The sequence below is a fragment of the Onychomys torridus genome, chromosome 20 (assembly GCF_903995425.1).
Source record: "Onychomys torridus chromosome 20, mOncTor1.1, whole genome shotgun sequence".
In the NCBI taxonomy this organism is placed as follows: domain Eukaryota; kingdom Metazoa; phylum Chordata; class Mammalia; order Rodentia; family Cricetidae; genus Onychomys; species Onychomys torridus.
The window spans coordinates 43,973,809-43,999,760 of NC_050462.1; the positions used below are offsets into that span (position 1 = coordinate 43,973,809).

Genomic DNA, 25,952 nt, shown 5'->3' on the forward strand with positions numbered 1-25,952 from the left:
AGAACATATGCCTTGCACTCCCACTTGCCTTTGTGAGCTAAAATGGTGAACCTGGGAGTAGAATTGTGGTTACCAGGAATTAGATAAGGTGTGGAGGTGGAGGAACTGGAAGGCAGGATGGGGTTTTAATAAAAAATAAAAGTAACAAGTAATTAGAGTTGGGAGGGTAGTTCAGTCAGTAAGGCACTTGCCCTGTAAGTCTGAAGACCAAATTTGAGTTTTCCAAATCCATTTGGAGTGGTAATATGTGCTTATAGCCCAAACACCAGGCGTGAAAAGCCCTCTTTTGAGTTGTTGTTCAGAGGCGTCCAAAAGGTTTCAAAAACATCACAAGTGATTCCTATTGCCCTTGGCTGTCCCCCAAAGGTATAAGAGAAATCTTTAATACTGAAGACACCATGCAACTTAGATGCAGACCCAGAGGCCTCCGAGCTATAACTAACCTAACAGCTTTTTCCCTGGAGACTAGCTTTTGTGGTACCAGAAGGCACAATGCAAGATTACAAAGGTGGTGAAGTAATGAACAGTACTATCCAGATGTGACTCACAGGAACCACCACTACTAGCATGGCACAATAACTTTTAAGAGTGTAGCAGTGGCACACACTTTGGCACTAACTGACAGCTCTCTAATTAGACTTAAGACCTCTTCAACAAGAGGGAATTCATGCCTGGTCCTGGAAACCTAGCCAACTCTCTAGGGCTGGTGAAGTCATGAATTGTAGAGGAAAACCTACAATGCTATGTTTATAGCCAGCATAATCTCTAACTACATTAGAACTATTTTTTCTTATTCCCACCGTGTAGTACTCGCCACCTAACAAGGAAACTCCTCTTTGGAACAGGGGACCATTACCAACAACTACAACCAACTAACATGAAAAGTTGTAGGGACCAGTTCCAACGGATACATCACCAACACAGCTCCTGTACCTAAGGCTCAGGGTTGATTGGAGAATAGAAGTCAGAAGAGTTTACTGTGAGATTATGTCTCCTAGTAATGTCAGAAGTGACAGAGATAAAGTCTTACCAACATGGCTTCCTGAACACGAGCTGAACAAAGATAACACCAATAGAGATGATAATATGTACAGAGGGAAAGCTCAAGAGGTCTCAGCCCAAGACAAAGAACAGCAGGCAGCTAAGGAATGCCAGGGGTGGGAGATTTAGACTTCCCTAGGAAAGAGCACACCTACAGGTTATCCAATACCAAACGGTCAGCCCTGAAAATTTAGATATAAGTTACATTTTACAGATTGAGTAGGTTGTATTTATGTATTTAGGAATGCACACACACACACACACACACACACACACACACACACACACACAGTATGCAACAATTAAAAAAGATAAAGAAGCCATGAATTTGAAAGAGAGCAAGGAGGGATATCTGGGAAAGTTTAAAGAGAAGAGCAAATGATGCAATTATATGATACTGTAACCTCAAAAATCTTGAAGACAGCAGATGTATCACACAAAACTCTCAAAAAAAAATGAAATAAATGAGAACAAAATAAAACATTCAAGGAAATGTGTACATTTAAAATTCAAAACAGACAGTAAAGAATGTAAGAAAAGAGGCATAAAGGACCCTCTTGTCTGAGGACCTAGCATCCCTTGAGCTATGCACATGGGTGACAGATGCTTGAAATTCTTCCAGCATCAGAAAAGCTGCCAGCCTGCCTTGAAAGCAACAAAAACAAAGGGCAAACAAACAACCACCTGAAAGATGAACTCTGAGGGTAGACCTGTGGCCACATTCCCAGACACAGGGGGTAGACCTGTGGCAGCCCTTCCAGACACAGGGCCTTCTTGTTTGGAGAGAGAAGAACCACACCTAGGGATGAGGGGGCAGAGGTGACTCCAAGGATGGAAGAAACAGGGCTGAAGGGCCGTGGAGCTCAGGTCCAGAACTGAGCAAGCATGGAGCCCCTGGGCTGAGGCCCACATCGCCTGTGGCAGGCTCAGTAGGCAGTGTGCCAAGCCTGTGCATAACTGCTAGATTTTGTTCTGCTGGGCTTCTTTTACACTAGTGAAACCTGTCTTTCTTCCTTCTTTTCTTCCTTTCTTCCTTTCAACTTACTCTTTTTTGGAATAAATGTCTCGTCTTTCTCTTTCCCCATCTTAGCCTGGAATTCAGGACACTGGTTTTCAAGTTTTCAGAGGTCCACAGGGGGAGAAGAATTTTATTCTGGAACTTGGGCTCTACTCCATGTCTCTCCATTTATTTCTGTAGGAGGTAGACTACGAGTTGATGTTAAAAGGGCTAGTATTTGAGACATTGGGATCTGGTGAATGTATCTGGGGGTGGGCAGGATCAAGGTCAGAGAATCCCTGGATTAGAATATGTTCCTGAAAAGCTGGAATTCCTTTATAGTGTGTCATGATTTGGAAACAAAGTATGCTGGTCAACTTTCTGTTTCAAAAACAATTCAATCATCAACTTATAAAGACAGGACATACATTTTGCCTAATAGGTTTGGATAATGCAGACCACGATCAGTCTGCCCTGTCCTTGAGCTTGCAACTGCACGTCATGTATAGGATAACAAAACAACACACTTCCTGGCTGGAGAGATAAAGCCAGGAACAGGAGGGGTTTATATTTCACTCACTATCTCCTTAAGGGCATGTCTACCATAACCAAACTTGTCCCACTAACCCACAACTCCTGAAGCTTCCACTGCCAAGCAAGAAACACGCTTCTAACACACAGGTCTCCAAGGTGTATTCTAGATGCAAATTCTAGCACAAGGCTGCTGCAGATATGCCTGCTTCAAACAAGTGGGCTGGTTGGCAAGCCAGCATGAGGGGTGTCCTTATAAGAAGGTATCCCTGGAATATGGGGGGGAATTTCATGTGAAGACTGAGGTATATATACTAGAATTACAGTGCCATGAGTCATGCCAAGCCGAGGTCTGGCCAAAACTGGAGAAGACAAGAAAATACAGCCCAGCCTACCTACACCTCATTTCATACTGCCAGCCTCCAAAATGGAATGAGAATAGTTTTCAGTGGGTCTGAGCCACCCACCTGATGTAGCTTTGTTCAGACAGACCTAGGAATGTCAGGAAGGATGCATCACCTACCAGGTCCAAGGCTCTGTAATTGGCCTGCTTGGCATACTGCATCAAGAAAGAAAAGCTTGCCAACTGCTAGAGCCCCTAATGAGGGTTTTCACAGGTCATGTGATTTACCTATGATCTAAAAAGTCAGTGGATTAAAGCCAGGTTTTCTAACTCCTGCGTTCTTTGGGGCATTGATCCCCAATTGCTTTTTTTGTTTGTTTGTTTTGAAGAGAATCTGAAATCTTATGTGTCTCTGTAGTATTTAATGTCTGTGAGAACCTTGACAGATGTCAACGGTGCATAATTCAGTTTATCCATGTCTAATCAATGGGCTAAGGAAACAGAGATAAGCTTTTTGATGGTCACGTGATGTGCAAACTTGTGATGGGAAACTGAGCAGGAAATGACAAAAGGCACAGTGCATCAGAATAGACATGAGTTATGTGCTAATTGAAGAGTAGACTACAACTGTAAGAAGAGATGTAATATATCCAACTCAAAAGAAAAAAACAACAACAACAAAAACAACCACAACAAAAGCAACCTAACTTCAGGCTGGGGAGATGTCTAGGTGAGTAAAATGCTTGATCTGCAAACAGACCTGCCATGGAATCCCCAGCATTCACATTTAAAATCAGGTATGGCTGTGTGCCTGTAACCTTGGTACTGGAAGGTAGAGACAGGGGGATTCCACTAGGATGTTGTTCAGACAGCCTAGTCAAAATGACCAATGTCTGGTTCAGTGAGAGACTGTGACTCTCAATAAGACACGTGGAGATCAAGGGAGAAAGCACTCTACACACCTGCCATTGCCTCTGCACACATAAACATGAATGTGTACCTGAGCACCTGAAAGCATGCTGCAAACATTCCACACCACACTCAAATGTGTGGGCATGTGCACACACAGACACACAGACATACAAAGACACACAGACAGACAGACAGACACACACACACACACACACACACACACACACACACACATACACACCCACAAAGATACACACACAGTCTTAGTCATTAGAACCTAAACTATTTTACAGTTATTAGGGCAAATAATCACTCTACCTTCAGATTATATATGGATCACTTCAAACTTTGTGTGAATATTCACCTATTCCTGTATACTCTGATTTTAACACTAGCTTAAATTTCCTTAATTAAGGAAACTTCAGCCACCTGAAAACTTATAAATTGCAAACTTCTCTACATTGCTTTTGTGTGCATCAAGATGACTGGCAATATTCTTATCTCTAAGTTTGAGAAACTCCTTTTGTATGGGGAACTTAAATAAACCTAAGCAAATAGACAGGAGGATCCAGTTTTCCAAGTCAAACTGATAAAGATTTACAAGGCCAAAGGTGAACTGGAGAACATCACTGGCCCCCTGCTCTTTAACTATAAATGCTGTGCCAGATCGGCTCCAAACTGGAAACTGGCTAGGGAATGACACATGATTTCCCTTTCAAACCCAGGATGAGTGTAGACTAACAAACCATCAACTCGACTTGTCACCCATGAATAGAGGCCTTGTCTCAGTTCCAGCATTGTCCATAACATAGCTATGTCCCCTCTCTGGACCCTGTTCCTGGTGTATAAAATGGATGTTTGTTTGGGTTCCTACCAGCTCTAAATTTCAATTGCAAAATCATCATTCATTGCCTGACGTTGAATTTCAGCTGAGGAAAATTATAAACGAAGACTACATATGCAGCATCACAGAAATATCTAGCTGCTGATGCTATTCAAAGCTCAGATGGTTTGAGTCTAAATCCAACCAACACAAGTTTTCTTGGCCTTAGATATTTGTTGAATAAAGATACCAAGTGGGCAGACACTTCAGAAACAAAAACTCTCTGAATTTGTCTACCATGTGTTCCTGTGGCTGAGCAATTGTACCCTCAATGAAGAACACTTAATGCAGAATAACTAATTCTGAAGGTGCACAGAGTGGGTACTGTCATCTTCAGCAGCTAGCTTTGAGCATGAAAATTTAATGGGCAAGGTCTTTAGTCACAACAATACTCTGCAGAAGTAACACCAGAAATAGAACTGGAGGATCACCTCATTTCTTCCACTATACCAACCAAACATTTGGGAGCCAACTTACCTAACCTGCATACTCAAACTAACACAGTTCATTTTACTATTTTTCAGCCGAGCACACATACTTATAAGATGCAACAACTTATGTAAGAAAAAAAAAGGCACTTTATTGTTAGATAACATAAGGTACAAATACAATTTAAGTGAGTAAAGAATCACTCTTATTTTCAAAAATTCGACATGGACAATCTAAAACCTTTCCTCCAAACCAAAACTTGGCAGGCTACATAATGTGAGGTATTCTTTTAAATAATTATGCTTAGTTTATCTTTCAGCCAGGAGGGCTAAGAACCACAATAATAACTTTTATAGAACATTTAAAAATTCTCTTTGCTGCCCCAAGCACTCAATCTCTCATTGGTCTCAATTCAGTCCCCTTCAGAAATCAAGTACTTTTCCATGAGGCAACATTTATGAGATTTAACTTGACTTTCAATAATCTTAAAACATGAAATAGAAGAAAAAGAATGAGAAGAGTCATGCCTATAATCTACCAGAGCCAACATGAACACAGTTTGTAGAAATTTAAAGTTACCTGGAGAGAGAGAAAAAAGCTGCATTAGCCGCTTGTTGGGGACTCAGAGCTCAGAACACAAGCGATTGATCATTAACTTTTAGCCAGAAGCAAACTTGCACACAGCTCTCCAGAGGCCACGTCTCTGCTTCCCTTTCCTTCTCTCCTCTCAAATAGGGGAAAGGCAGCTAGCTCCCTCTCTCTTCTTGAAGAACTTGCTATGACATGCACAATTAGTTCATACTTCACACAGTGTAACGTAGACTGGGCTTAAATTTTATCCAGGGTCAAAGAAGGTGACCTGTCTGGCACTTTGGATTGCTACATTTAATCTTCCCATTCTCCTCTGCTGTTGAAGTGGACACATTTTCAAGGGTACTTTTTTCCATCATGTAATTTGATATCATGTCTGGAAGACACTGCAGAAACCCTGTACAATATGCATTGCTGTGTCTGTGAATGTTAAGTGAACCTGAATACTAGGGAAGACTGCATTATGAACAATACTGATGAGGTCAAGGTCGCAGAGTTTCATTTTGTTGCCTAATATAGATTCGGGTGGCTTCCCTAGGTTGGTCTCCACCCTTGTCTTATATCGAGGCATGGACTCTCAGTGACCTTGGAGTCCTGGACTCAGCTAGACTAAGGTGGCCACTGAGCCTCAGCAACTGTCCTGGCTCCACCTCCTCCAGGCTGTGGTGACAGAGGCATGCTGTCACTCTTGGCTTTTTACATTGGTGCTGGGGACACAGGCAGCAGGTACATCACTGATAGCCATCTCTGCAGCACTGAGGTATTTTGCCAAATAATTTGTATTCACCGCCTCATTCTTTAAATAATACAAGATAGATGCAATGTAAACATTTTAAGTATGGGAATACTGAGATGTAGAGTTTCATTTACTTATGTAAGTTCCTAATGCTTGGGGATATTGGGTTCCGACTTCCTTCTCTAGTGTTTAGTGGATCTAAGGTCCATATTCCTCTCTACTAAACAGCAGGCTAATGTCTCCACAGTCAGTGGGTAGGGACTTAAATGCTAATGGTGAACTTGACAAATCCTGGAATCATCGGGGAGATGGGAACTTGGACAAGCATGTGTGATTATCTTGATTACATTTATTGATGGAGGAAGGCTAATCTTAATACAGGTTCGTTTCTATCATGTCCTAGGAAGAGGGTCCTTAGTGGGGAAAAATGACTGGATGCCAACATGCATGCATTCCTTCATCTCTGCCTCTTGCTGGTGGGCAGCTATTATGTACACCGATTCCTCAAGCCCCTGCCTCTGTGACTTCCCATGATGGTCTGTAGCCAGAGCTACAAGCAGAAATGAAATCTTTCTCCTTCAAGTTGTTCTGGTCAGAGTATTTTATCACAGTAACAGTCAAAGAAATAAGACAAGACTCATGGTTTCCAAAGGGAAAGATTTAGATATCTAGAATGGAGTACACCAGATACCAGCCAGTTGCAAAATATGCTTCCCAGAGATTTTAATAATATGTACAACAGTTATAATAACCAAGTAACAAAGACAATTCTCTCCCCAAAATTCTCTGGTTTATTGACCAAATACAGAAATTACATTTTCCCCAAAAAACACAGTAGGTTTCTGCTTCTTCTATTAAAATCTTGAGTTACAAAGTAAAATAAAGTAGAAGCATAAGGAAATTCTTTCCTTCTACAAATATAGACCAATACTGAGGTTTTGAGATGGTGACAAACTGTTGTATGGATTTTTCCCAGGACATAGTAAACGTCTGATGATCCAGAGATGACATTTTTACAGAAACCTCTTCAAACGAACCTCCGTCCTAACAAAGCTCAGCACTTAGCAACTTGTGTCAAAGGACAGATTACAACAATTTAGCTTAATGAGCTGAACAGCTTTATTTCGATTTTAACATCAAGCAACACTTCCTTCCACTAAACAGAGTGAGTGTTCTAATGGGCTGAGCTCAACAGGTTGATCCTAAACACAGAGAAAAGGAAAGCAGACCACACCCACCCACCCTTGAAAAAAACAAGAATGACTGGACATTTCAAATATTTGCCTTGTAAACTGGGGGCTGGAGACAGCAGGAGTGATGGTAACTGACTGCCTAACATTTGGCTTCTTTTGTGTGAGATTAAGGTGAGAGGGGAAAGCATTATCTCACTAACTGAAACCAGCCTGCTTGGGAAATGCATTTGATTATCTCCATAATCTTGCTTTCTCATGGCAGACATGCAGCTTGTGTTTTCACTCTTGGTGACCCACACATTCTGGATCATCACTAAGATCCAACAACACTTAGTATCAAGGGTGACTCCATTTTGACTTTTCAACTTGGTCTAGAGGGGACCAAGATACTTAGGCCAGAAAACAATGCCTCTTGTATAATTTTTGACACTATTCAGGGTTCAGAACACTCATTGGGGATAGAATTATTATGTAATACAAATGACTGAGCAACTGAAAGTAACTCCACAGTGCACTCTTCCGATTGCCTCAATTTCTTTAAAAATAAAATTGTTAAAGAATAAATGTCCCTGAAGCTGTCTGCTTTATCTATTGAGAGGGTGGCAATAATACTCAATCTTATTCATAGAAAAGAGCACTAATGTCAATAAATAAGCACTATTAACTATACCACAAGTGGTCACTTGATTAAGCTTCTATATGTATAATATTTTGTTTCAGTATTACATGATGTCTAAGTAGAGAAATTAAAAATATGCTTCTGTTTGATATGTAAAAATTTGGGGGTAGGAAAGGGAAAGGAGAAATTATATAATTATACTGTAACCCCAAAAATTAAAAAAAGCAATTCTGTAATCAATAATTTCACAAAACTTACATGATTGTCAAGAATATTGATAACATATTTTGCACTTTTAGCATCTTTTGTTTACTGCTATTACAATGTTAATTCCTTAAAAATTCTCTGTACTGGTTAAAATCATATTGTTAAGTTTAAGGAATATGTTATGAAAGGCTACAAAGCTCAAGTTCTGTCATCAATTTGCTTTGTAAATATTAAGGTACTTTTCCTTCTCATAAGGTATTGCTTTTATAAAATTGTTTTAACATTTTAAATATCCACTTTTATCAACTCTACCAAAAATTAAATTTATCTAGAAATCAAATTAAGGGTTAATATTTGCTGTGGTTGAGAAAATAGCAAATGTAGCTGGCTTGACTCACCACAAAACGTGGATATTGAGTCCAGGGCCTTGCACAGGTAAGAGCTGTCGTGGCAGTGAGCCAACCAAGCTTTCTCATTCTTTTTCTTTCTTTCTTTTTTTTTTTTTTTTTAAGTAACAAGAAATATACAACATGAAAAGCACGGAGAAATCACATAGGTGTACTTGTACAATCAATTCTGTGGGATGTGAGATAAAGACAGTTGTGTTGGCTACATGTACCTCTGAGAAAGACAAAGGCAAGAGAGCCCTGTTCCTGCTGACTGAGCCCTAGGGAGACCGGGCAGAAGGTGACTAACCTTTGCCAAGGTAACATGTTCTCAAGAGTAATTCTGGAGCTATGAACATGAAAAGGTTTTCTCCTGTTACCCCCAAGTTTTTAGCATGCTTCAATCAGTTCAGGACAAGAGAAAGAGGAAATAGTCATAGAAAATCCTGATGAATAGCATGTGCGGTCTTGGAACAGGTTGTTTAGCCCATGCTTGAATCATGACAATAAGTTCCTGGCAATAGATTTGTTTATATTCTTACTCCCAAGATTCATGCAGTCATTGCACATTTCCCTGGTGAGGTTTTGATGTTGTGTGCATTATGGCTAAATGTTACAAACTGAACAAATGAGAAAAACCCATGCATGTCACCTGATTAAAAAGCCTAAGAACTTATAAAGAACAGAGAGCCCAGGTACATATTTTAGAAGGAAATTAGTTGAACAGCAAACAGACAAAAAGAAAACAAATTACTCCCAATGTGATCTGAGTATCTACTTGCTTTTTGTGTTGGTAGGGTTTTTTTTTGTTTGTTTGTTTGTTTGTTTTCTCTGTTTTCTTTCCTGGAGAAAGTACTATACCCTCCATATTCATTGAACAGTACTCACTGTGATTTTATATTATGAATTCTAGAACACAATAGAACTCAAAATTAGCAGACAGCAGAGGGAAACAATCCTAGTTCATTTCCTGAGTTAATTATCCCTTGGAGTCACAACATAAAAGGCATCTTGTTTGTAACTTTGGTATCAAGGACAAGAAGAGAGCTGTCAGTTAAATTTGCATCATGGAGTCATCCCTTTAAGGTTTCAACATCCCAAAGGAAAATAAAATGAGGTGCACAAAGATGTTAAAAATATATGTAAGTATTCTACCATCTCGGAGCATCTCTCCTGCATGGAAGTTAATAGAGCAGAAGCATGAAAAGGTGACTTAGGCGCAGGAGAGGTTTAGGTCCCTTCCTTCTTTGGTATTGCCCAGTCAATAGTACACTGCAGCATATTCAGCTAACAGATGGGCATATTCAGGAACAATGCACTTTCTTATCTCAGAATTTGTGATTTCACAAAACTCTGTGGCATCACCCTCAGCACTGACCAGCCACGCCTTCTGTCCCACACACCAACACTCTGCCAGTAACTCAGCACAAAGTCCAGACTGGCAAGAATGTTCCCTCTACCTTACGAGATCAAAGTTTCTGACCACACAGACTCATCTATCTTTCTTTCATTCCATGGGTACCTTGAACTTCAAAAACTGTAGTAGCCTCCAATTTTTATCCATCCATCTGTCTAATTAGAGACCACACACACCTGCCTACCTGCCCAACCCCCATGGGAATTCCAGAAACATTTTGTTAAATAAAATATAGTATGATCAGCGTGTGCATTCCACGCACTGCTATAGGCAACAGCACCAGGATGAATATTTCAATGTCCTTCAGCTCTTTAGAATCATTTGTAAGATGAGGAGCGGTTATTTATACTCTTTTTAAAAACCATACAAGCATTCACCCTTAACAAGGTATCCACAAGTTAAGTTAAAGACAGCTTTAGACAGACTGTCTAAGACATATCTCACTGGGAATGAGACGCTTCAATGTCTCAGAATGACTTATATGAATAAATTACTCAACTCCTAAGTCATTCTAAGACATTTTGGTAAAAACCTCTTTTTACTGCTATTTTAAAGGAAAGCATAAGCCCTTCATCTGATGACATCAGAAAACAGCAATAAAGTAATGTAGGGCCAGACAGATGATTCGGTGAATAAACTTTCCATAAAAGCCTGATGACCTGAGTTTGATTCCCAGAACCCAGAACCCACGTAGACATGGAAGAAGGGAACCAACTCCGGAAGGCAGTATTCTGACATCCATACTAGTACTATGTCACATGTATCTCTCTCACACACACACCTGCACACACACACACACACACACACACACACACACACACACACTAACGTTAAGAACTAAAATTCAGCTTTCTTCAATAGAAGATAAGTGTATACACATATGACAAATGACCAATGTGTCCCTGAACCCTAATCAGAGAAGCTTCCTCTTGTACTAGGGTAATTAAAACTGGACCAAGTGCAGAGAACGAGAGACTTTAGAAGAATCAGCCACACATGAAGCAGCTACATCACGCCTCTCCCCTCAAGGCTCGGGGCATCTATGCAGAAGACAGAACAGAAAGGCTGTGAGCGCCAGAGATGATGGATGACTTCAAGGAAACACCACTGTGTAGATAAAACAGGACTGATGGGGACTCACAGCGGCTGTGAGAGTCCAGGAACTGCACGAGTCCAAGCCGGATGAAAACCACAGCAAAAAGAAGGGGGAGTAGATACAAGTACCACCTCCAGTCAAGACGATGTTTGCAATGTAACCAATAGTTTCTGGGATGGGAGAAGTCAGTTGTCAGCAATGGAGGGACATGGGGTATATCCACCCATGATTAGCAGTAATCAGCAAACAGACATGGGACTCCATGATTTTTTTTTTTCAAATAAAGAGAAAGAACATGCACTTAGGAGTAAGGAAATGGGGGAAGATCTGGGAGGATGTAGGGAAAGAGAAAGTATAAGGTCAAACTATGTTGTATGAAATTCTCAAATAAAAACATGTTAAAAAGGGAAATCTAACAAAAAAGGATGAAAAGGAATGTAAAGTCATACAGGAAACACAGTTAACGGGAGTTTTAATCATGCGTGAAGCTTGATAGCAACACACAAATAATAATAATAATAATAATAATAATAATAATAATATAAGTAAAAGTAAACTTTTAAAGATGAAGAACATTATTATAAATTCACACATGAAGACAGTTAATAGGAATTGTACCACACCTGAGGCTTGATAGGCTTCAGTGTTACCTTCCTGTCTGCTATTTCTCTGCATAGACAAGATATCCTTGCTGACCCACTAGTAGCAGAGGACAGAAGCCTCCTTTGCCTTTCATGGGCCATGTCACCAGCCCCGGAGTCCTCCCTGGGTCTCTCTGCCCGGTGTTCTCACCTGTTTCCCTGCGTAGTCTAACATAACCCACTGCTTACAGTTCTTCTCTGAACTATAGGACTGGGGTTCTAGGTTTCTGATTTTGTTATAGATACTGACTTTTGCTTGTCAGTGTGGACTTCCAGCCTATTCTTACCTTGAACAAGTTGCATAACCAGAGTTTCAGGCTTACCACCTACCTAGTTTTTTACATAGTTTCTTATGCAAATACACCTGCTAAAACAACACTACAGTCCATTCTACATTTAGATGATGAATTTTTCAAGAAAAGGGGAAAATCAAAAATACTCATCCCCCCCCCCAAAAAAAAGCTAAGCAAGGGTGTTGAGGTCATCCCCATGCTCCTTCTCAGGTGTCTTACTATAGGAGAGATGAATTCGGAGGTGAACACTGAGATGCCTTTTCTAGGACAGATTCTCTCTCTGAGAAGAGAAAGCCGAGCTTGGAGATAAATTCAAATTAAAATCTCCACTTCATTATGTATTCAAACCATATTCTTTAGTGCAACAACGGGTTTAAGAATTGAATAGATGCATCTGAGAAGCTAGCTGAATCTGCTTTTTTTTCCCTCCTTGTGCTTAATTAATTAGTTTAACCAACATTTAGTGGGTGGCTAGCATACAAAAGCCATTATGGAAGGACAAGGAGCGATGTCAAGGTAAATAAGGCTGGTGCTCTTTTCTCTTACATGTACTCTCCTTGTGATGAATATAGATGCATACAGAGCTACCTAGCCAGAATTATTAAAGCTATAAAAGAGGCATAGTCTTAACAGAGTCATCAATATCCTATAGAGCCTGGTAGGATTTAATTCAGCAGCACATGCATTCACACAGACTACATGTGTGATAGAAAGCTCATAAAACCATGTACTACAGGTGTCTTCTGTATCACAAAGCTTCTAAGAAATGCTAGGTTCTGATTCTCTGGATGATATAAAAGAATCATTTCCTTGTATCTGAAAACATCACCCTCTCTGAATCAAATTTTTAGGGATGTGTTAGCAAATACAATGACTTAGTATTGACAGGAACTCTCAATTCGTTATTCTGAACCATATGAGAGGTAGAGAAGGACAAACACTAGGTTTGAACTTTTTTCCTAGGTGGAAGATACTGCCCATGGAATCTGGAAACTGTTGCTAGGACTATACGTTGCTCTCTACAATCTGGCAGCAATGGCCCATCACTAAAGACAACATCTACACAACTCATTGAACATCAGAAGTCAAGCTGGTGTCTACACAGAGCCTTCACCCGTACATTCTAGTCTCTTTGGTACAGGAAGGCACTCTGTATGCTACCAATAGAGAAATCTAAACATGAAGGCAGCCACAATCTCTTTGATCTACAATGGTGTCTTGTATGCAAAATATGATATGATAGTGCAATGGTGGCAAAAAGCGTGTGGGAGTGACCAACTGGTATCTGATTTGAGTAAAGGTCCGCTCCATGAGATCAAATCCTTCTCTGACACTGCTTGAGAGACCAAGAACCTGAGACTAGATAGGCCAGGCATGTAGGGGGAAACTACTACTGTTCTAAAAGATAAAAAATAGATCAGGGACTTTAATAAAGTAAATATTAAAAAAAAAAAGATAGGTGTTGACTGTGTAGTAGATGGCAACTAACAAAGAGACACACAGTTGGGCATTGCCAGGGAGTGAGAGACTTTGGAGCCACTAGTTCTAAATGGGATGTCTTCATCGAAGCCTTCCTCTCAAGCAAAGCTCGGTGATCTATGCAGAAGAAAAAGATTTTTTTTAAGAGCCAGAAGTGATGGATGACTTCAAGGAAAGGGCCTCTTCTGGACACAACAAGACTGATGCCCATACGAACTCTCAGGAGTATTCAAGACTGCACCCCATACAAGGCATGCCCAGGTTCAAGATAAACAGAGTACAGCGTTGAAAGGAGAAGAGGCCATGGGCTACCACATCTAACCAAGAGGCTATGTGCAATTGGTGCTTGCTGACAGAGGGAAAAGTCAGTTTAGTCCAGTGAAGTCTCACTGGGTTTATTTTAACACATACCTCAGGGAAGGCCTCTTGCCCAAAAGTAGCTGGGCAAAACCAAAACGGAAAGAACTCAATAGTATTTTTTATAGACTTTTGTCTCATTTTTGCTTTGCTTAAGTGTTTTGTTGTTACTGTTTTATGGTGTTTTTACTTGTTTATTTTGATTTTAGTCTCTCTCTTTCTCTGTCGTGTGTGTGTGTGTGTGTGTGTGTGTGTGTGTTTTATGTGTATGTGTTTATTTTTGTTGTTGTTTTGGAGAGAAAGAGAAAACAAAGAACATAAAGTTGGGTGGGTAGGAATGTGGGAAGAATCCAAAAGGAACAGAGGAATTGGGGAAAGAAGAAAATGACTAAAATATATCGCATGAAAAAACAACAAACTAACAACAACAACAAAAAGACACAGCCCAAAATGTTTATCGAGTAAATTGTTCCTGAAAGGAAAAGCCCCATTTGCTCATTTGCCTTGAGGTCAACCCACAAGATCAGCATTGTAAGTCTAGGAATGGGGACAGAGACTCTGTGTGTGTGTGTGTGTGTGTGTGTGTGTGTGTGTGTGTGTGTGTGTGTGTGTGCGTGCGTGCGTGTGTGAGAGAGAGGGGGGGGGGGGGGGGGGAGTGGTGCACTTCTCACAGGGATGAGTTAGCTGCTGCCTGGCTCACGGTTCGGAAAGAGAGTCAGAGATAAAGAAGTCATAGTGAAGAATGGAATATGCTTGATTGACACTTCCTGCTAACTCATTGCAGAGGCTTTTTTTTTTTTTTTTTTTAAGTTCAGATGGTTCCTCTCTCCTTTATTGTTCTGTCAACTTCTGGGTTAAAGAAGGAGCAAAAAAGAGCATTGAGGCAGGCCAATGAACCAGCCAGAACCAATTGGTGCCTTGCCTAACTGCCATCAGAGAGGCTTTACCCAACCAACTGATGGGAACAGAAGAGACCCACAGGCAAACATTAGGCGGAGCTGGGAGAGTCCTGTGGAAGAAGGGGAGGAAAGATGGTGAGACCCAATGAGATCAAGGACACCACAAGAAAACCCATAGAATCAACTAATCAAGGCTCACAATTGGCTCACGGTGACTGAACTGACAACCAGGGAGCCTGCATGGGACTGACCTAGGCCCTCTGCACATATGTTATGACTGTGTAACTTGGTCTTCTTGTAAGATTCCTAACAGTGAGAGCAGGGGATGACTCTGACTCTGCTGCCTGCTTTTGGGACCCATTCCTCCTATGGGATTGCCTCATCCATCCTTAATAGAAGAAGAAGAGCCTAGCCTCACTGCAACTTGGTATACTTTGGCTGGCTGTTATCCATGAGAGGCCCACCTGTATCTGAAGAGAAACAGTGGAGGATGAGTGGATTGGGTAGCAAGCAATGACTTGTATAGACTTCAAATTCATCTTTGAGGCCACCAAAGACCTGCACATGTCCACATCATCAGCGCTTTGGAAAAAGCCGCTCAGAGCTCTGTGACCCTCAGCTATATTTAGGTAAATGAGATATGAATTAGGAAATGTTGGAAAAGTGAATTGTAACGTGAAAATGGAAGGACTTGCCTGAACAGTACCATAAATATGCCAGCTCTATTTGAGAATGACACAGAAATCTCATTTAGCCAACAGCTCATCGACATTGTGTGTGTCTTAATCACATACCAAACAGACTCATGAGTAGAATGTCTAAGTCTCCAATTTAAATAAGTGGCTTCCCTCATGCTTCAGATGTCTGGATAGAGAATGTGTTTTGTTTTGATTTTTTTCCCTGCAGAAAGCAGGGGGTGTTCAAAGACAGGCACAGACAGGCTGCTCTGTAAGAGGAATGCACAATTAAAAACAGTTTGGCACACATGGCACAGCACCACTGGCCTGTGTGGGGGAAGCTGGAAAGTGTAAACAGATCTACCACACTGCTAACTCTGCTGAGTAGCTCTGTACCATTTCAGGGATCACTGGGGTTTCAGCCCTGTACCTGGAAAGCCTCGTAAAGATACCACTTCTCCATTATCATTTAGGATGTGTGTATGGCACGTTGGCTGAATAAAACAAAATATGTATCTTGCTATATAGATCCTATGATCAAGTTCCTGACAGATTGACCAACTATACATTTCCTACCTAAAGAGCTACCTCCATTGCCAGATGAAGAACATCTCTCCCCATCCACCTAACAAACACTTCTTATGGTATATCGTGGAAAAGCAACATTCTGAGTATGTTTCCTTCACTTTCAAAAGATCTCTTACCTAGGCCCCTTCTCACAGGATGTTATACACACTTGCTGGTGCCAGGATATTTGCATGCTTGAGCAGTGGTATCAACACAAACAGAAGGACTAACTCTAAAGAAGCTAAGACAGAAAGGTAAGTGATTCCCATGAAAGGAAGCATTGCAGTCTGCTAATTGTGTTTAATTAATATTTAATTAATTAATATTGGTGATAGTGCAAACAAGGGAGAGAACAACTTAAAAGCATGACATTTAAAAAAATTGGTAGTATCACATTGTGCTGTTAACAGTATTGAGTTTCATTTAAATGTGTCTAGCCCAATGGTAGCCTCTCCTAAATTTTGGGCACCATTAGATCTAATGTTTTTTTTTTTTTTTAAAGAGAGTAAATTTAGGAACATATTAGTTAAGGGATAAATGCAATTATAGTTAAGTTTATTTGGCTTCTAAGGTCTGTCAAATTTGCTCTGAGTACTTCAAACACACTGAAAAGATTTTTGTCACTGCCAATAGGAAGAAACTTCATTATGTTCTCATTTTATAAATTAAAAGTACTGTATTTGGACAGATTTTAATCAGTAAGCAACAGAGCTAAGAGTTGAAACCAGACAACAGAGGCTACAGGCTGAGCTCTCAACAATGAAGATGACGGAACATGCCAGGGAAGTGTATCCAACAGGGGCCATGTAACCTATGTCAAACGTGCTCAACAACCATCATCTGTTACGGGACAAAACTCAGGATGTGAGTCAAGATCTGCTCCTGTTAAAATGTCCACTTCAACAAACGTCATGGGTTAGGGAAACAGACAGACTATAATACGTCGCACATCAAAGGAACTCACAAGGCAGCTCTATGGATGCTCTGTTCTGAGTTCACGGTGCCCAGATATCCTTGTCTGTCTCCAGGAAAGTGTCACACCCCGCATTTGACTCCTAGAAGTATCAAAAAGAGAGGACCCATTTAAGTATCACAACACGTGTTAACAGGAAGGTGTATAAGTGTGTGTCTTGACTAGTTCCACCATGCAGCTTTCTCTTGCCTCGGCTGTAATTGCTATGGACTTTCTCTAAACACTGGAGTTTGATTTAAATTCTCCACTAGGTACGGAAGGAACATTTAGGTCATTGAGCTCCTACCACCAGCAGCAGCCCTGTGTTCTAAGTGCAACGTCTCCACTACTGTCTTCTCTCCCAACTCAAGTTGACACAGTTGGAGTTTTTGCAAAAAGTTGTAGGTTCATTTCAATTGACCGCCTTTGAAATTTTATAATAATTTTCTGTCATCCTCAGAGAGATTCCCTGTACTTTTAGTACAATAATGTATATAAGGGTGTATATGTGTTTGCAAGCTAAAATCTTGAGATTTCTATAAAAATACAAGAAACTCCACTGATATTAACTAAAAAACCCAAAGCAACATCTCAGTATGACATTAAACAATGTTCCAGAAACACCTCAGAATATAATTAAAATCTGACCATCTATGTTCCTTGATTCTATGGAATTTGTAACAACATTTTCACTTTTTTGTCCAAGTCACTTAATTTGGAAAAGGGAAAAGAAAAGATACAGTAGTATCTACCACCAAATCATGACTATTAATCAAATTAACATTTTGAAAATATCTTGTGTAGTAATTATCAATGAAATAGTCATAAAATAATAATTACCATTATTAATATTTGTTACTTAAGCAGAGAAAAATAACTATTTAATATAAAGGAATAAAAACAAAATCCCTGCTGATTCTCTATTTGAAAAATAAGATATATGTAAAATGATACGTTTTTCTAATTACTAAAGCAATATAATTAACTTTCAGGTATGACTGAGAAGATCAGACATCGATAGCTGGCCAGAGAAAGCTTACTGAAATCCTCTCTGAGGAGCAAAGACAAGAGAGGACAAAAGTACACTATCTCTGCAGTTAGAACTGTTGCATTTCCCTAACCTGGTCAGAGAGCACTGATTGACAGTGTACACAGAGGGGGATTCAACAGGCAATCTGTTCACTATATAAATTCCAAGATGATAATAACCAGATTTCTTACACACTATTGTCTTCATGTAGCAAAAAAAAGGAAGTCTTGCAAAACATGTCAATTCTATATGCAAAATCCTCCTTGTCACAGTAATTAAACTTGCTTGAATTTAAAATGCATAGTAAAATACAGTTCACCAAGTTACTCCAATTATCATGTTATAATGAGTAAGACTGACATATTTGACTAAAGCGTATTCACAGCCATAACATCTACTAGAATTGACTTCCTGTTTTCAGTGATGGCTATGGAAACACACACTTTTTAATTTATTTCATTTACAGATATAAGGGTTTATGGAACTCTGAATTTATTTCACTTATAAATATGATGGTTTATTGGTATTATGTCACAATTCACGTTTGTCTACATATTTATGTTACTTGCATAATGATCTTAAAAGCAATAGCGCCCATATTTTGATTCTCAAGTGAGATAAAATACTACTAATATTTAGGTAAAATAGTAATACTTAGAATGAGATAAGGAAGTTTTTCCTTTTAATTTCTTCCTTTTCCTCAACTATAAACTTTTAAAAATAAAACATAAGAAATTTGCTGATTTTCATCCATAACTTTGGATTCTTAGTTCTTTAATTTACATGATTTTGTCATATAAAAGTAGGCTGATAAAACCTTTTTATTTACATTAAGATGTGTCTTTGATTTTAATTTCTTTGATGAAAGAAATTGACCTGCAGCTCATGTACTTATGAGCTGACATATTAAAATATTGAGACCAGTTTGACATTCATATCATGTCTATCAGATACATTTAAAAAAAAAAAAGAAGTAGCTAAATAAAAATAAACCATCTTTTTCTTTTTGGTTTGGTTTGACCTTACAAGTAACTTTCACCTTGCCCAAGGGTTGGTATATCCAACCTTCTAAAATCCCTTGTCTAAAACACAGAAAGTTTAACAAGACTTTTACGTATTTGAAAACAATTTGTTTCATAATTCCATGAATATAAAACCACAGGCTGTCCTTAAAAAGAGCCCACAAAGTAAGAGAATTTTCTTGATCTACAGTTACTCAACAATCAACACAAATAGAAAAGGAATGAGAAACATTGAGAAAAAAAAGTTCAAGTATGAATGTCTAAGTCTAGGAAGCTAAGTTAATGTGTAATCTTTTATCACACAAACATTTTTCTTTTGGACATAGCCTAATGTTGTAGTTATAACTGTCCTAGAACTTATGTATCTCAAGTTGATCTCCAACTGGTGGCAATCCTCCTGCCTCAACCTCCCACTCACTGAGATTACAGACACGTATCACACTCAACAATATTTTTTGTTTCCAAATTCTGGAGAACACGATTAGGTAGTTGAAATGGCCATATATTTCCTATATATATTCTGCTATTTTAATACTCTGGCATTTTGTAAGGCATCTGTACCTAGCCTTCTTACAACTTGATTTAAAATTTTCAGTTGTGACCAAAATGAATTAGCTAGGACATATGATATCTTCTAACCAATGAAGAAAATAAATTTTAATAAACTCACAAGTGGCATACACGTGATAAAGTTCTTTATTTAAACAGTAATGCAATTTACATTACAAATAAATAGTACATACCATCACATACCTAATAAAATATTAAGTATAATGCAATTAACAGCTTTGAATGCAAATTATACTGATATCCTTAACAAATCAGAACTGGCTTAAAATAAAGGACTATTTTAGAAAACACAGTAAATGTCACAGGAATATGTAATGCTACTGAGATTCCCATTCAGATTTTCCAGGAGAAATGAAAGATCATCTATTCTCTTAGAAGAAAGTTTCTCCCTTTAATTTAGAAGCATTTGCTAGTCAGGATCATGCTTGTGAATACTTGGTGGTCATTAGGGCTTAGCAAAAGTTGCCTTGAATAAAATATTGATTAATACCTGGATCATAATTCCATGCATTATTACAATTACAGTAGTTAGTGTTAAAAGACAAAAAACAACAGAGAAGCCAGCTACTACCTTCCTTTAAATCTCCTCTCTCCTTCCACATAAGCCCCCAAAACATGTTTGTTTTGGAAGCAACTGGTGAACAGTGCAGGAGAATTTAAAGTGAGTGACTAATGACACAGGCGAACACATAAGAATCACATCAGCTGACCAGCAGCTGACTGACCCGAGGTGGAAGAATGCAAGGACATTATTCAAGGGCAAAGAATAACATTCCTTTAGTAGCTGAATGGCTGGTGTGAGACAGCGCGTGTCCTCCTCTAACCCCCAGAAACAAACCCACTGTGTTAAGATTATGCACTCACCAAAGGTGACCTTTGCAGGCCAGGAGGCAGATTACAAAAGCCTTTACATTCTACTACAGAGCCATTCCTGTGGCTACAATGTGAATGCAGGTTCATGGCCAAATCCAAAGAGTTCTATTGTATTCTTCAGTAAATATTATCACCTAACATCTGTAAACAAGTCTAAAGCAGCTGAACTATGAGGCCTTGGAATAAAAATAGAGAGAAAACATTACCCTAAAGATTATTTTTTTTAACCTCAAAGTTTTAGCAGAAATATTGAATGGATGAATCTTATTCACATTATCTTTGAACTAGGGATGTAAATGACCTATTTTCCTATTCAAGTCAAAGATGAAAAGAGTCTACAGGCACTGAAAACAAATCTGCTTGCTGTTGTCCTAAAAATTAACCATTAAGAGCTGGAAAGCCAAAATACATTGCAAACACCCATCTATACCGGCTTGTCTAGTCAAAATTTCACCAGACAGAGTAATGGTAATACTAAGCTAGAGGTGTAGACAGCAGTGAAGGGTTGGGATGGGGTATGCAGAAGGAATAACCAGACACCTGATTTATATTCACCTTTCATTCTCTGAAGGCAACTGGACACAAGATCCTTTACAAATACTGTCTTCACACAGGATTAGGGTGGATGAGTATGACATAAAGCTATGCAGAAGAAACCTCAGAGATCTCCAGCTATAGAGAGTGTGGTGCTGAGCCTGAGCCAAAGCTGCTCCATTCTGAAGTCCCCTGCTGAATTCACTAGGAGTGCACATCCACCATGGGCAGATCTCAGCTTGGGTTTGAGGAAAGGAGCCAGGGAAAGGCAGACATGTTCCTGAATCTCATCACTGATTTTGGCCAGTGGACTTTCAGTTGGCCTGGCCTGGTTGTTCTATTGTTCCTATTCAGTTGTTCTTGGAGAATTATTTTGTGGAAAAAAATGTTTCAAAACCAAAGTTACTGCATAAATAATAGAAATTGAACTAACAATGAAATTCATTTTTAAGAAATTTTCAACTTTTTAAATTCTAGGATATGGAATTGACGCAAATGGGTGAGAACCACAGTGATAGATATTTTTTTAATTCAATATAAAAAAAATATCTAAAAGTAACATTGAGTACTCCAGTCTTCCCAAATATTCTAAGGCTAACATCCCCATTTCAGAAGCAAGGAAGATTAAATACAAGAATTTTAGATCTTGATGTTGTAGAGCTTTAAGGATAGGAGTTACTATCCAATCTTGAGCTTTCTCATCCTGTCCACAAAACCAAACCTTTAAAAATGCCATTCATAAACAAACATCAAATGTATTTATAACAAATGCACGAATGGACTACATGATATGTAAAACATTCATGCTAAGCCTTTATTGAGTCTTCTGCAAAAAAGTTCAGTTAATAATGTCATGCATCCCCTTGATAAGCAACCTTCATTTTTAAATATTGTTGAACAATTGAATCTATTCAGCAAACTCAAATTGCTTAATCTATATTACAGTTACCAAAGTGCTACAATGGTATTGGTTTAGTATGTACCAACAGCATAAATTCATTAAGAATGAAGATACCCTACACATAAGCACAAATGGTGACATGGAAAGTCTGAATGGTAAATATAGAATAACTTTTTCAAAAATGAAACATTAAAACCATTTTAAACACACACTTACATCAACATTAGAATTTATTCGTCAAATAGTAAGCAAACCCACAAAACCAGATGCATAAAGGCAGTTAATTCATCCAGTTGCTATTCTGAATTCAGTCACAAGGAACACAAGACTAGTACCCTAAGAAGTGCATCATGCTGACTTCCTTCAAAGAAGACTATGTTAAATCATAGCATATGAGTATTTTCCAGAAGCAAGAAAACTCACTCAGTTAAAAATCTACCAACATGACGGCTTCGGTTTTCATGATGTCTCCCTGGTTATTGCTCTCACTAGACAAATATGCTGCTTCCTCTAATTATTAATTCTAATTCTCTGCATACTATTCACCCAGCTGTGCGTTTTCCCATTTGGGCAACCCTCTCTACTTAGTCACACAAATTGGAGTGCCTTTCTCAGTCTTTTCCACCCTGCAGGCTTCCATGCTTAAAAAATAAATAAATAAACCAATTCTCTTCCACCAGGACACTGTATCAACACCAAATTCTTTTCTCTTTCAACGACTGATTTAGAATTTTTCTCTATACTTTTAGGTCTGCAATAGCACATGCAAAGGCTCGGTGCAATCAGTCTGTGGCCATTGTTTTTAATCTTTTAACCTTCACGAAAAGAAATCCATCTTATTTGAGGTTCATTTCAAAGCCACATCATCCTAACTACCAAGGCTCATCTATCTTCTTTTAGATCATTTCTTCAAGACCCATTTTTCATCATTCCAAAACACTATCATAATTAATTATAGTGATCAATACTCACAGACTGCAAGCAATAATGTCATCATAGAATTCATGACCTCTACTGGACTCTTATTTCTAAAGGAATTCACTTCAAACTTGGACCTCATGGCCACTGTGGCTATCTCTGTTACCAGGGTCTTCAATATTGATACTGTATTTCCAAATTATAGATGCCTGTCTTTTATACAGTCTTTGCTATCCTTCTAGAATCTCTTTGACATTAGTAGACCCTTGACACATCTTCCAAATTAAGAGTCATCTCCCAGCCTCTTGACTCATCTTCTCCACACATTCAGGGCTTTGGCAGAAAGCTCAGCATAATTCTAATTTTGTTACCAACCAATTGAACACATGGTCCTTTTGCTCTATCTAAATAGGAATAATTGGTGGGTAATAACTGCCAGCAACCCCAGGCCTTACAATGCCCAAAGTCTAAGTGCTGGACTGCTAGATTTCACAGTCTTACAGTTCTAATCTATGAGTTAGGAGTCTTTTGTTCTGGACTTTAAAAGCCATAGAACATAGCACCTGTTACTTGTGTTGGAGGCTTGACAGTTCCAGCATGTAGCCATCAATGTAATTCTAGGTTTCTAGTAGCAGTGAGGAGCTGCAGCATGGAGCAGCAACCAAGAGTAGACAATGGCTGTTCCTGTTACAGCTCTCAAATAGATCCTGGATGATGAAATCCTCATACAAGTCAACTCTACACTACATGTGTGACACTCCCAGTGGGCACTGTTCCAGCTCTTGGAGTCAAGACATCTGAGAGCCTTGGTCTTTAAAGTCTTGATAACTTGGAAATCTTTCCATAACCAGAATTTGTAGTTCCTCATAGCTGGGCATGGCCCTATGGGTTTCTAATGTCTCCATTTCATGTCACTTCTGCCCTGGTTACTCTCTCAATGTCTTCAGATGACTTCTTATCACTACCACCATGGATCCTGACTATCTTCACCATGGCTCCCATTCTAAAGCCACTTCCTTCATCTTGTCTTTGTTATCAACCCACTCATTGTAGTAATCATAAAAACCCAGAGTACAGATTAAAAGTCCACCTGAGACATTCCTTTGCTTATACTAACTGTTCTAATGACACTTAAACAATGTTCTAATAATTTCATCCACCAGCTCTTTTCATATTATTTCACATCTCCAAGTCTTTCCTGCCTTAATGTGTGAGGTCCTATTAAAGAATTGTCTGTTTGTTTTGTTTTGTTTTGTTTTTAAATTAAGCGAGCTCCTACTTATCCTTCAAAGACTTTTAAAAGGGGAATCAGAAGACTCACTCAGAGGATAAATTTTCAGGGAAGGCAGTAAGAGGGAAGCCTCATACTGAAGATGCACATACTCCAGCTATGAATGTGGCCAAACTCAATGTCCTGAACAGATTCTAAACATTATGAAATTTTACTTAATGTTTATCTTTTTCAGCTCAATTGCAAAGTTCTTAAGCATGAACTTCTCAAATGATAATGTTTTTAGTGGTAAAGGGCTGAGCACACTCTCTACAGACTCCATTAATGACAATGGCTTCAATTATTGCTTTCCTTTTTTTTTTTCACAAACATTTGCAGTTTGTGAAAGCATATTAAGCATTCCCTGATGGCTCAGAAACATAGTCTCATGCTTTTGAGATATTTCCAGTGATTATAGATGTATCTCGGACTGTTGAGAAACTGCCATGTTCTCTTTTCTACAAAGAGATTTCAAAAGAGAGAAGGAGGAGGAAAAAAGTTGGGCTACATCTTGTGTTCATCAAGGGGAAAGGAAACATGGCACAAGCAGGTCCCTGATTTTTCTGTAGTCCAAAAGTTATTTAAAGGCTAGTTATTTATGATATTACAAAATAAGTCCGAAATAGTATATTCTGGAACTAAAACTGAAGATTTTAACTTTGGACTTCCTAAAACGCCAGATTCTATGTGTTAACACCTGGTGTTTGGTTTGGTGTGTGTGTGTGTGTGTGTGTGTGTGTGTGTGTGTGTGTGTGTGTGTGTGGTTTTTTGCTTATTTTGAGCACCCAGTATTGTGTCTTAAATGAAATAAAATCCTACCTTAATAGAATTTTTTTGTTATGTCAAATGTCATCAATATCTGAAGGTCAATATTCACATGTAGGCAATTCATACTTACTCCACCCACAGTCCTGGCATAGTATCTCTTTCATGTTCAGAGCTGAATGAGAAGGCAAGCCACTCTCTTAAGGGTAGTAATGAAGTCATCACCACCATGCATATTCATGTTTCTTTGTGAGCTGATGTAGGTCACCTAGGTAACCCCAAAATCACCCTCTCAAACTGGAAGGTGGCTGTGACATTTATTCAGATTTCAGAGCCTGATTAGATATCACACTTTTCCTCAACAATAGCTAATTTCACCAGAACTCCCTCTGTAAAGTAAAAAGTCTGCTGGAAGGCCGTCTTCGTGTTTCTGGGCTTGATTACAGTTGTGTGGTGACACTTCTCTAAAGCTATTTTAAGCATCCTCTCGGGTTACAGTAAGCTATATTGTAAATCTAATTACACTTACCCACAGAGAAGAAAGTACCTGAGAATGTTTCTCTGTAATCTACTTAAGAAAGACACTACTGTTTTCTTTAAAGCACTTATCAAAATTGTTATTACATGGTTATTTATATCTCTAATGGCATATCTTCTACCACAAAAAAGTCCCACAAGGGCTCATGGGTATGTCACATACAAAATACCTCTCATGGTGCCCAGAATTTCAATAAATGGAACAAGGAACACAGACAGAGCTAAGTTTACACACATTTAAGTAATTTTAAACTCATATAGAAAACTAGCATGCACTAATGGAGAC

The 25,952-nt window shown here is 38.9% G+C and overlaps 1 protein-coding gene across 4 annotated transcripts in view; it reads right to left on the bottom strand.

Annotated features, from left to right (window-relative positions):
- Positions 1–25,952, bottom strand: part of Slc16a7 (solute carrier family 16 member 7) — a 155,935-nt gene that overhangs the window by 92,269 nt on the left and 37,714 nt on the right. For 3 of the 4 annotated variants that reach the window (XM_036169604.1, XM_036169601.1, XM_036169602.1), the window contains exon 2: positions 17,259–17,349. The exons of the other annotated variant lie outside the window; for it this stretch is intronic. The gene's annotated coding sequence lies outside the window, so the exon portion shown is untranslated. The remainder of the gene's footprint in view (positions 1–17,258; positions 17,350–25,952) is intronic. 4 annotated transcript variants of the gene reach the window in all.